The 11206-nt window shown below is 37.4% G+C and overlaps 2 long non-coding RNA genes across 3 annotated transcripts; one reads left to right on the top strand and one right to left on the bottom strand.

The window, feature by feature from the left end:
- Nucleotides 1–3848: 3848 nt before the first annotated feature.
- LOC103093071 (uncharacterized) lies at nucleotides 3849–7281 on the top strand. Its single transcript, XR_458866.3, has 2 exons — nucleotides 3849–4013; nucleotides 7050–7281. It is a non-coding gene; the product is annotated as an uncharacterized LOC103093071 (long non-coding RNA).
- A 20-nt stretch (nucleotides 7282–7301) lies between these two features.
- LOC107650384 (uncharacterized) lies at nucleotides 7302–10713 on the bottom strand. Of its 2 annotated transcripts, none has more exons than XR_008915533.1 (3): nucleotides 9489–10713; nucleotides 8357–8456; nucleotides 7302–7616 (listed from the first exon to the last, which is right to left on the bottom strand). It is a non-coding gene; the product is annotated as an uncharacterized LOC107650384 (long non-coding RNA). The 2 variants fall into 2 exon arrangements; XR_008915532.1 differs by having other exon boundaries at nucleotides 9983–10713.
- Nucleotides 10714–11206: the final 493 nt, after the last annotated feature.

Here is an 11206-nt window from a genome sequence, read left to right as displayed (position 1 = left end):
CCTTGAAGTGATCATTGCAAGTGTAAGCAAAAAGATCAAAATGAAGATATTCAATCAGTCACTTGACCAATTAATATGTTTTTATTGTCTATAAGATGTCTCAGGCCTAACAATGGGGCGAAGACAAAAATTGAAATGATTTTTGCTCTGAAGGACTTTATAGTTGATTGTGGAAGACAATATATGTATATATAAATGTCCCTTCAACAAATATAAAAAGAACAAATATAAATCAAATTAGAGGCAGTCAAACAAAGGTAAATTAGGGAGATTGCCAGCAGTTAGGATATCAGAAATGTTTTATTGTAGAAGCTGGTGCTTGAGCTGAATCTTGTAGAAAGTGAGGGATTTTGTGAGGTAGAAGTAAGGAGGAAGTTTATTCCAGGCATGGGAGACTGAGTACAAAGATATGAAGATGAGAGATTGAGCACTGTGGCTGAGGAATAGAAAGATCAATTTGACTGATCTGTTGAGATTGAGAAGGAGAGTAATATATGATAAGAATGGAACGTCAGTTTAGGGTCAAGCTTTAAAAACTAAAGAAGGGCTTTATATTTAGCAAGTTATATACCAACATCTGTTTCATTGAATTAAAAAATATATAGGTAGAACTTGCCAAGAACCCCCAACCCTGACTAAATTAATATAAACTTCATTCTTGATACCATTAGTGAGAAGGTGAGCAGAAGAGAGGATGACCAAAAAAAAATGTGTTGGGAGAAAACAGATGGAATAAGGAAATGACAATCAAAAGGTTATAGACTACTCATAAACCTTATTTTTAATTTGCATCTTGAATCCTTCCCTTTAAAAGAATCAGGAGGGCTCCTTGGTTCGATCTTAGCCAATCCAAGGATTTACAAGAGAGGATGATCCTTCTGCTAAATTGAGTTATAATTTCTAATAAGTGTCAAAAATTTCTAAAAAGTGTCAGGATTTGAACCCAGGTATTATGACTCCAGATTCAGTACTTGTTCCACCATTCTAGATGGTTTCTTGAAAGCATATAATGACATTAGACCCTCAGAGTGGTCAAAGAAAGACAAGACATAATGCTGTGGCAAAACTTTGTTTACAAACAAATGAAAAGTCTCCCTTAGAGAGTCAGAGCAGTCAAGAGGCTGAACGTTAGTTACCAAAGAGGCAGAGAGAGACATGCCCTTTGGAAAGAAGGCAGGAAGGAGACAAACATTTATTAAGCATTTACTATATGCTATCCACTGTGCTGAGTACTTTACAAATATTATCTCATTTGATCCTCACGACAAACCTGTGAGGTTGTGAAGAACTGAGGAAACTGAACTAGACAGAGGTTAAATGACTTACTCAAGATTACATAGCTAGTAAGAAGCTGAAGCCAGATCTGAACTCAGGTTTTCTTGACCCCTCGGTCTAGGGCTTTACCAGCTTTGCCATCTAGCATCTCTTTGGCATGCCAGGGAAGGCAGTGGCCTTTTTTTGGGTGAGGGTTCTTTCAGGAAGCTGTAAGACTGATCCTAAAAAACACCCTTCTCCCACTGACAGTTTGGAGAGTACCCTTGGTGGTGAAGAATCTTGAATGGCAAACAAATAACATTGAAGCATCAGTATAATATGTCAGAGGAAAAAACAACACAATTTTAGGCTGCACTAAGGTATCCAGGAGTATGAAAAGGATGTTCTATTTTACTCCACTCTGGTGGGTTCACATCTGGAATAGGTTAAAGGGCCACATTGGAGTATGGAGATTGATAAAGTGAGATTGAATGGTAGCAATTCTTTTTTTTTCTTTCATTTTTTCTTTAATTAATTAATTTAGGATATTTTTCTATGGTTACATGATTCTGTTTTTTCCCTCCCCTCTTCTTTCCCCTTTCCTGGAGCTGACGAGCATTTTTCCTGGGTTTTACATGTATCATTGTTCAAAACCTATTTCTATATTATTAATATTTGTAATAGAGTGATCATTTAAAGTCTACATCCCCAATCATATCCCCATCGACCCATGTTGATCAATCATATGTTTTTCATCTGTGTTTCTACTCCCACAGTTCTTTCTCTGGATGTGGATAGCGTTCTTTCTCATAAATCCCTCACAATTGTCCTAGATCATTGCATTGCTGCTGGTAGAGAAGTCCATTACATTCGATTGTGTATCAGTCTCTGTGTACAATGTTCTCCTGGTTCTGCTCCTTTCATTTTGCATCAGTTCCTGGAGATCTTTCCAGTTCACATGGAATTCCTCCAGTTCATTATTCCTTTCAGCACAATAGTCTTCTGGGCAACAATTCTTAAGAATATTTCCTATGAAGATTAATGGAAAGGATTCCAGGTATTTAGCCTGGAGAAGAGAACACTTAAGGATATCACTTGAAAGAGGGAGCAGACTTGTATTTGGCCCCAGAGGCAAGAATTGGGAACAATGAATGAAAATTGAAATAAGGCAAATTTTACTTCTATGTAAGGAAAATTTCCCAACAATTAGAGTTATTAAACATGGAATAGATTGACTTATGATCGGTCAACAAGCATTTATTATATGCTTACTATGTGCCAACTACAAGGCTAAGAACTAAGGATACAAAAACAAAAACATGATCCTTATTCTTAAGGAGTTTAAATTCAAAATGGGGACATGACTCTTCAATAACTGTATCCTTAAAAGAGAAGAAACTGGAGGATTAGGCAGGAAGGACCTTCCTGCAAAAGGTGTAATTTGATCATATAGGAATCCAAGGAAACTATGAGTCGAAGTGAAGAGAAAGAGCATTTCAGGCCTGAGGGATAGATTGAACAAATGCTTGGAATGTGGAGATGTACTCTTATGTGCATTAGAAATGGCAAACAGACCAGTAGAGAACAAAAAGTAGAGAATTACTTGAATTTATTGAAGGACAGGAGTGGGGCAATAGCATCAGATCTGCATTTAGAGGAAATCACTTTGGAAGCTGAATGGAGGATAGATTGGAGTGGGGAGAGACTTGAGGCAGGGAGGCTGAGTAGAAGGACACTCAGTAGTTCAGAGAAGAGGTGATAAGGTACAAAGATAGTGTTATTGTATGAGTGAAGGGGAAGTATACAAGAGATGCTATGAAGGTAAAAATGAGGTGAGAATAAGGAGTTGAAGATGATACCAAGATTTCAAGTATATGTGACTGGGAGGGTAGTGGTGCTCTTGACAATAATAGAAAAGTTGGGAGTAGGGGAAAGATTTAAGGTGAAAGATACTGAGTTCAGGCTGAATTCAAGATGTTTCTAGTACATTCAATTCAAGATGTCCAAAAAGTGGTTGGTAATACAGTCTTGGAGCTCAAGAGAGAGATTAAAGAGGGATACATTGATCTGAGTGGGTTTCCCCTCTTTGGAGGTCTTCCAACAGAAACTGGATGAATACTTGTCAAGTACTAAGTATTCAGTAAACATGATTCCTGCTCATATAGTGGGTTGTATTAAAAGTCCCCTGAGGTTCCTGGCATGGCTTAGATTTTGTGAAATATATATACATATATATATATATATTTTTTTTTTTAACCCTTACCTTCCATCTTGGAATCAATACTGGAGGAGGAGAGTGGTAAGGACTAGGCAATGGGGGTTAAGTGACTTGCCCAGGGTCACACAGCTGGAAAGTGCTTGAGGTCAGATTTGAACCTAGGACCTCCCATCTCTAGGCCTGACTTTCAATCCCCTGAGCTATCCAGCTGCCCCCAGATTTTGTGAAATATTAATGTTGAATTATATTTGTGGTCCTAGGTTAGGTCAAGTGGTCAAACAGACATTTGTTAATTTCTTGGCTTGCCAGGGGTGTGGTTTCTGAATGTCAGAAAGGCTTGGGTGGTATTACATCAGTTCTGCTTTTGTGGGGAGATAAGAGCTCTATAAACTCAGAGATTCTCTGTCCACCTCACTTTAGACAACTGAGACTCTTATTAACCCTCATAACTTTGGGTTCTGAGATAGCAGTTACACTTCTACCATGAGATTCCTGTATTTTCTCTTCATTGGTGTCTTTTTCTTATCCCTGGCAACATCAGGTAAGGTTCAGGATAAATGCTCTCAGGCTCTTTTGGTTGTTTAGACCATTTGGAATTTGAGGCAGAGGAAGGAACTTTAATCTCCAGATTCTATCTTTCTACATCCTATATCCTACATCCACCTTCGTGATGTAGAAAATGTTTGGGAGGGATCATCTTCTGAGCTGCTCCTGGGAAGAACAATCATGGATTCTTAGCCCTGGGAAAAGAGATCATTTAGTCCATCTTTTTACTCTGTGTAGAAAAAGCTGACTCTGAATCTGGGGGAGGGTGACACAGGGACAAGTAGAACTTTGATGGGGAGGAAGGGCACCCATCAGTGAAGCTCTTGGTTACTTCCATCTGCTGCTTATATTTTTCCTCAGCTGGCTCATTCTGCACATTGGCTGTTCTGAAACTTCTCACAGAACCTCCACTTCTCACCCATCTTTTAATTTCCTTTTCCCTTACATTTTGGAAATGGCCTAACTTAATCTCACTCGAAAGATTGGAACTACCTAATGTGAACTCCACAATTTAAAATTCTCTCCACCTTTATGCTGAACACAGAATCATGGTAAAATCAGTCAATTGCTCTAAGTTTCAGTTTCTTCATCTATTAAATGGGGATATTACCTATAGAACCTGTCCTTTAGACAGGTGAGAGGATCAAATGAGGTAATATATGTAAGTGTGTTTATCAAATTTAAAGAATGGTATAGATGTCAGTTATTATCATTATTAATCCCTTTGCCATAAAACTTGTGATGTATCCTTAGGTAAAGTCATTTCCCCTCTATATTAGTCTCAGTTTCCTTGTCAGTTATATGGGGGTTGTTGGACTAGATGATCTCTAAGGGTCCCTGTACTTTTAAGAGTTTGTGATCATAACTGAGTAAAAATTTGGGTTGGAGGGGTCGGGTGATAATATTGACCAGCCTTGGCCTTGTAACTGCTTTACCAAAAACAGAGATTCAGTGGGTGGAACAAATAAGGCAAATGTGGAATGTCACAAAGTTCTGGATTCCACAAGAGAGGACTTGGGTATAAATCCTATCTTTGCTATTTACTATCCATGTGACCTTGGACAAATTATTTTTTTCTCTCTTGGCCTTAGTTACCTTATCAGTAAATTAAAGGGTTTATACTAGGTGGTTTCTAATGTTTCTTTTGGCTTAATATGATAAAGTTGTAGGGTCTTACTTAGATCCAGAGCTGGAAGGCCATGTAGTCTAAACCTGCCATTTAAAAGATGAGAAAACTAAGGCTCACAGGGATTCAGTGACTGATCTAAGGTCACATAAGTAGTAATTTTCAGAGGTGGGATTTGAACCCAAGCCCTCTAATTTCAGAAAAGTTTAAAGGGACTCTTCCATGAATATAAATTAACCAGGGCAAGGGTTGGCTCAGAACAAAACTGTGGAGCACATCCCATTTGTCTTGGAAGTGCTTCAAAGTTCTCTCCATTTCATTCCTTGCCAAAGCTTCCCATCATCCAGTGCATTCATTATCTTCTCTTCTGGGACCTGTAGGCTAATTCCTTACATTCTCAGGCTCTGTGGCTATCTTTGAGCCTGACAGCTTCCAATGTGTTTTCTAGTTGGTGAGGCTATACCTTTCCAGGTTACAGGTAATCTCACAATTCTCTAAGGTTCTTTTAGGATTATAGGATTTAGGACTGGAAGGGATCTTCGAGATCATCAAGTCCCACCCCTCATTTTACAGATTTTTTTTTTGCCTTAGTTTCTTCATCTGGAAAATGAGCTGAAGAAGGAAATGGTAAATCATTCCAGAATCTTTGTCAAGAGAATCTCAAATGGAGTCATAAAGAATTGGACATGAGTGAAAAACAAATGAATATTTTTTAATCCAGTATAAGAAGTCTGAATCCAAAGAAAAAAAACAACTCAGTTGAAAAGGAATTAAATGTTTCATTCCTCCCACTTCCCTCTTAAATATCAAATGTCCTGAGCAAACTTGGGTTTCTTCTGAACTTGTGTGGAACTGTGTGGAATTTTACAGGGTTATTGAGATCCTGAGTAATTAAGTTAATTATCCAAGGTAAATTAGTGTGGCAGAGCTAAGTTTTCAACCCAAATCTTCTGAATCCAAGTGTTAATCTCTTCAAGCCAGTTTCCTAACCTAAGCAAAAATAGTTCCTTTCTGCAACACGTAGAGTAGGAGAAAGTATGGAAGATATGTGCGTGCGTATGGTGTGTGTAAGGGGTGGTGTTGGGAGGAAGGCATTGTTAAAATAGAGAGTGGGAAAGGAAAAAAGTAGAAAACTTCAGTAACCTCACAGTTTTGTCTTGGATCTGTCCAGATAGTGCCTTGCTCTCTCCTGAAAGTACAGGGGGTAGAGTTTAGTTGAAGTAGAGCTTAGTTGAAGTACATGTGAATGTGGAGGTCTCTGAATTTCTGTTTAAAAACAAAAATAGGTGGTTCCCTGGAAACGTAGTTAGACTTCTTTCCTCCAAGGACAGTTCCACACAAGTTCAGAAGAAACCCAAGTTTGCTCAGGACATTTGATATTTAAGAGGGAAGTGGGAGGAATGAAACATTTAATTTCTTTTCAACTGAGTTTTTTTTCCTTTGGATTCAGACTTCTTATACTGGATTAAAAAATATTCATTTGTTTTTCACTCATGTCCAATTCTTTATGACTCCATTTGAGATTCTCTTGGCAAAGATTCTGGAATGGTTTACCATTTCCTTCTTCAGCTCATTATCCAGATGAAGGAACTAAGGCAAATAAGGTTAAGTGACTTCCTTAGGATCACACAGGTAGTCAGTGTCTGAAGCCAGATTTGAACCCAGGAAGATGAGTCTTCTTGACTCCAGGTCTAATACTCTATCCACTGTGCCACTCAGCCTAGTAGATTTTTCACAACTATGGAAAAAGGAGACAGATTCTAGTAGCCATGCCTGAAAAGTAGACTCATAATATTAGTAAGGCTTCCTGAAACTTACTTATTTTTGACTCATAGCTCTCAAATACTAAAAGAAAATGAGTTGGCCATTCTCTTACCTAAAGATGATATACAATCTATACTTTAGGTGACACTGGAACCCTGAAAAGACCTCTGTATTCCTGTAGTGTGTGTCCTCCTGCAACCTGCCAGTCAAGATCATTGCCCTGCAAAAAGGCAATTGATGGTATCTGTCCTGATGGCATGCAGTGCTGTGTGAATGGTTCATCTCAAAGAGGATGCTGAGGAGCTAGATCTCTGCATGGAGCACCATGGAGGAATCACAAATGTCACTGCCTTGAATAAAAAAGCAAAACCTTTCTCTGAGTCCCATTTCTTTATTTTCTCCTACTGAGGAGTCCAGGTGGTAAAAAGGAGGGAGAGGGTTATGGGAGACTTGGAGTCTTTGTCAAGAATAGTGTCTTGTATATCATTGTTATTTTTCAGTTGTTTCAGGTACATCCAAAATATTTTCCCTTGACTACTGAGAGTTTTGATTGGCAGTTGACCTTTTAATAACTCTAGTATCTTTAAAATTTACTCAAGCTTTGTGTTCCTTTCTTATCCTCACTCCTATTTGGCTTTAAACCAGTAGAGTAGTTCATTTTTTCTTGGATAGTCTACAATCAGAGGTGTTAAACTCGCCATCGATGATCTGAAATTACAGGGTAGGACCAGAAACAGATTAAGATGTAATTCATCAATGATTAACAAACTAACTAAAATACAACACAACATAGAGAATGTTAATTTATGCTTTTCTAAGTCAATAAATGGTCTTTTGGGATCTGTTTCTATTTGAATTGGATGTCATTGGACTAAGTGAATGGAACTTCAGAGTGTCTTCTTTTCTCATATGTTTATTTCCTTGTCATTATTTGCTCTAACACAGTTTTCTCTCACTACATATTTCCTTGTGTTTTTCTCCCTTCCCATAAACTTCCATGGTCTACCTGCTTCTTACTTGAGCTGACAGGGAGGAATCCAAACTTTTACCTGATAGAGTCTGGGCTATACAGAAGAAGATAGCAAGGAGAAAGATTCTAATTGCTAGAGGATCTTTCACGGACTTGATGCATTCTCTTGGAAAGAAAAATTGATCAAATCAGTGGTAGCAAAAAATAACAAAAGGATATATAGCTCAGAAAGTATCAGAGATGGGATTTGAACCTAAATATTCAGTGCTTTTGATACCACACTGTAGCTATGTCACTCTATGTAACTTATTCCTCTTTATATCTATACCAGATCAAGATGGGCCAGCATGAACCCTTTGCTCTCCCTCCATCCCATATATAGAATGTGTAAAAATGGAGACTTGAATCCAGGACTTCAATCCCCAGAAGTCCTTGCTCCACTTCCCCAGAATGCTTTGTAATATCACTGAATTCTCACCTGGGCCGAGACTGAGATGGGGTATTTAACCTGATTGGAAAGGCTTTTGGCTGTCCCTCCTCTTTCCTACTTCCGCTTGGGAGCAGACGTGGCTCTCCACCTAGCAGGCAAGATGTGAGTGGTTGTGAATAGGCTCTTTGGGCCTAGACATGTGCCTCTCTTACTTGTATTTTCTTTATATTTTAATCTTCAATAAACCTCTAAAAATATAATACTCCTGGCAGAGAGAAACTAATTTGTACCTGCCTCAGTTTCCCTAAAATTTTAACTCTTACAAATGGTGGAAAATCTTTGTCAAGAAATTGCAGAAAACTGATCATATCAATAACAAAACCAATAGAAACCATATGATTATTTCAATAGATGCAGAAAAAGCTTTTGACAAGATACAACACCCATTCCTATTAAAAATTCTAGAGAATATTGGAATGAATGAAATAATCCTTAACATGATAAATATCATGTATCTAAAACTTGTAAATATTATCTATAATAGGGATAAGCTAGAAGCTTTCCCAATAAAATTCAGAGTGAAGCAAAGATGCCCATTATTACTACTAATATTCAATATTATAGTAGAAATGCCAGCTATAGTAATAAGAGAATAAGAAGAAATTGGAGGAATTAGGCAATGTGGAAATAAAACTATCTCTCTTTACAGATGATATAATGGCATAACTAAGAAAATTCTAGAGAATCAACCAAAAAACTTATTGAAAAAATTAACAACTTTAGCAAAGTTGCAGGTTATAAAATAAACCCACACACAAATCACCAGCATTTCTTTATAAAATAAATAAAATCTAACAGTAAGAGATATAAAAAGAAATCCAATTTAAAATAACTGTAGACAATATTATATAAAAGTCTACTTGCCAAGATGAACTCAGGAACTATATGAACATAGCTACAAAATACTTTTCAAATAAAGAAAGTCAGACCTAAACAATTGGAAGACACTAATTGATCATAGGTGGACAGAACCAATATAATGAAAGTGATGACTCTACACAAAAGATCAAGAATTTAAGGAAACTGATGAAAAATAAATGTAGAGGATGGCGGCCTAGTAGTACCAGATCTCAAACTGTACTAAATAGCAATAATCATCATGTAATTTGGGGGGACTCACAATCCTTAGATGGAGAAATGAGGGTTGAAGGAAAGGGTTGATGAAAATTGCTTCCCTAACTACACCCTCCTGGAGTCCCTGAATTACTTGAGGGAGACAAAATGGAGATCTCCCCTTGGTGAAGGCTTGCCCCTTGAGAGCTGTGCAGGCCCTCAAGGGCAGTGAGGAAGTCTTTTCTACAAGCAGAGGTATGTGGGACCTCAATCCAGATATGCTCTATTTTGGAGGGCTCACAAGTCTTCCCCCTCATGTCTTCTTGAAAACTGGCAACAAGATGGAGTCTGCCAACAGACTTACTCTCTAGATGTAAATAAACAAGATTGATTTTTCTATCTGACTCTGTATTTGATTTAATTGTTGATTGGGGTAAAGGATAGATGTTAGAGAGGTTGTGGGTCACCCTAAATCTCTTTCTAAATAAAACTAACTACTAAAGTACAAGGTATTCTTGTAGCCAAGGAAGAGGTAGAAAAAGGGGAGAAATCACTGTTCACCAATTTGAGTCCAGTATCTCAATAGTTCATAGAATGAAAGTCTTTAGAGAAATTAAGTTTTGTTGACAGGAACCAATGATGTTTTAAACGGGAACCCATGATGTTAAGATTTTTATCAGTGTCAGACATCTCCACAGGTGTCTTGAAAATGACCCCAAGAAATAGCTCCTCCTTCCACTCCCTTCTGTGTATCCACCTTCAAGAACTCCCCTTCCAGAAGTCCTTGTTCAGTTTCCAACAGTTGTTCCTACATTCCAATTTCCCCCAAAAGTTTTTTTTGGTTCTACTCCCCATCATTACAATCAGAACAATCTGGTACTGGCTAAGAAAATGAATAATGGATCAATGGAAAATAATAAGCATTCAACATGCCTATAGTTAATTGTAGTTAATGACTATAGTAATCTAGTGTTTGATGAATTCAAAGACCCAAGCTTTTGGAAGAACTTGCCATTTGACAAAAACTGCTGGGAAAACTAGAAAATAATATGGCAGAAGCAGACCAACATCTCACACTGTATACCAAGGTAGTCAAGATGGATAAATGATATAGAAATAAAGGATGATACCATAAACAAATCAGGGTAGCACAAACTAATTTTACCTATCAGACTTATGGATAAGGGAAGAACTTATGACCAAACAAGAAACAGGAAACACTACAAGATACAAAATAGATAACTTTGTCTACATTAAATGAAAGTAATTTTTGCACAAACAAAACTAATGCAATCAAGATTAGAAAAGAAACAAATTTTTGGAAAAAATTATAGTAAATGTTTCTAAAAAGGGCCTCATTTCCCAAATATATAGAGAACTGAGTTAAATTTTTAAGGATACAAGTTATTCCCCAATTGATAAATGGTCAAGGGATATAAAAAGGCAGTTCTCAGATGAAAAAAATTTAAGCATTTTTAGTCATATGAAATAATGCTCCAAATAACTATTAATTAGAGAAATGTAAGTTAAAACAATTTTGAGATGCCACCTCAAACATATCAGATTGGCTAATGTGACAAAAATGGAAAATGCTAAATATTGGAGGGAATGTGGGAAAATTTTCAGTGCCCTCAAGACTGTCTATGGGCCATTAAAACCCACTACCACTCCCTTGCTATCCTCTGACGGTGACAGTCTCATAAAAGATAAAAAAGCCATCAGCAACAGGTGGAAAGAACACTTCAGTCAGCTTCCCAACCGACCCTCTTCAGTCGACCAAAGCGC

The sequence above is a fragment of the Monodelphis domestica genome, chromosome 1 (genome assembly GCF_027887165.1).
Source record: "Monodelphis domestica isolate mMonDom1 chromosome 1, mMonDom1.pri, whole genome shotgun sequence".
NCBI classification, from domain to species: Eukaryota; Metazoa; Chordata; class Mammalia; order Didelphimorphia; family Didelphidae; genus Monodelphis; species Monodelphis domestica.
The sequence above is the reverse complement of the archived record's forward strand: the minus strand, read 5'-3'. Positions and strand labels throughout refer to the sequence as shown.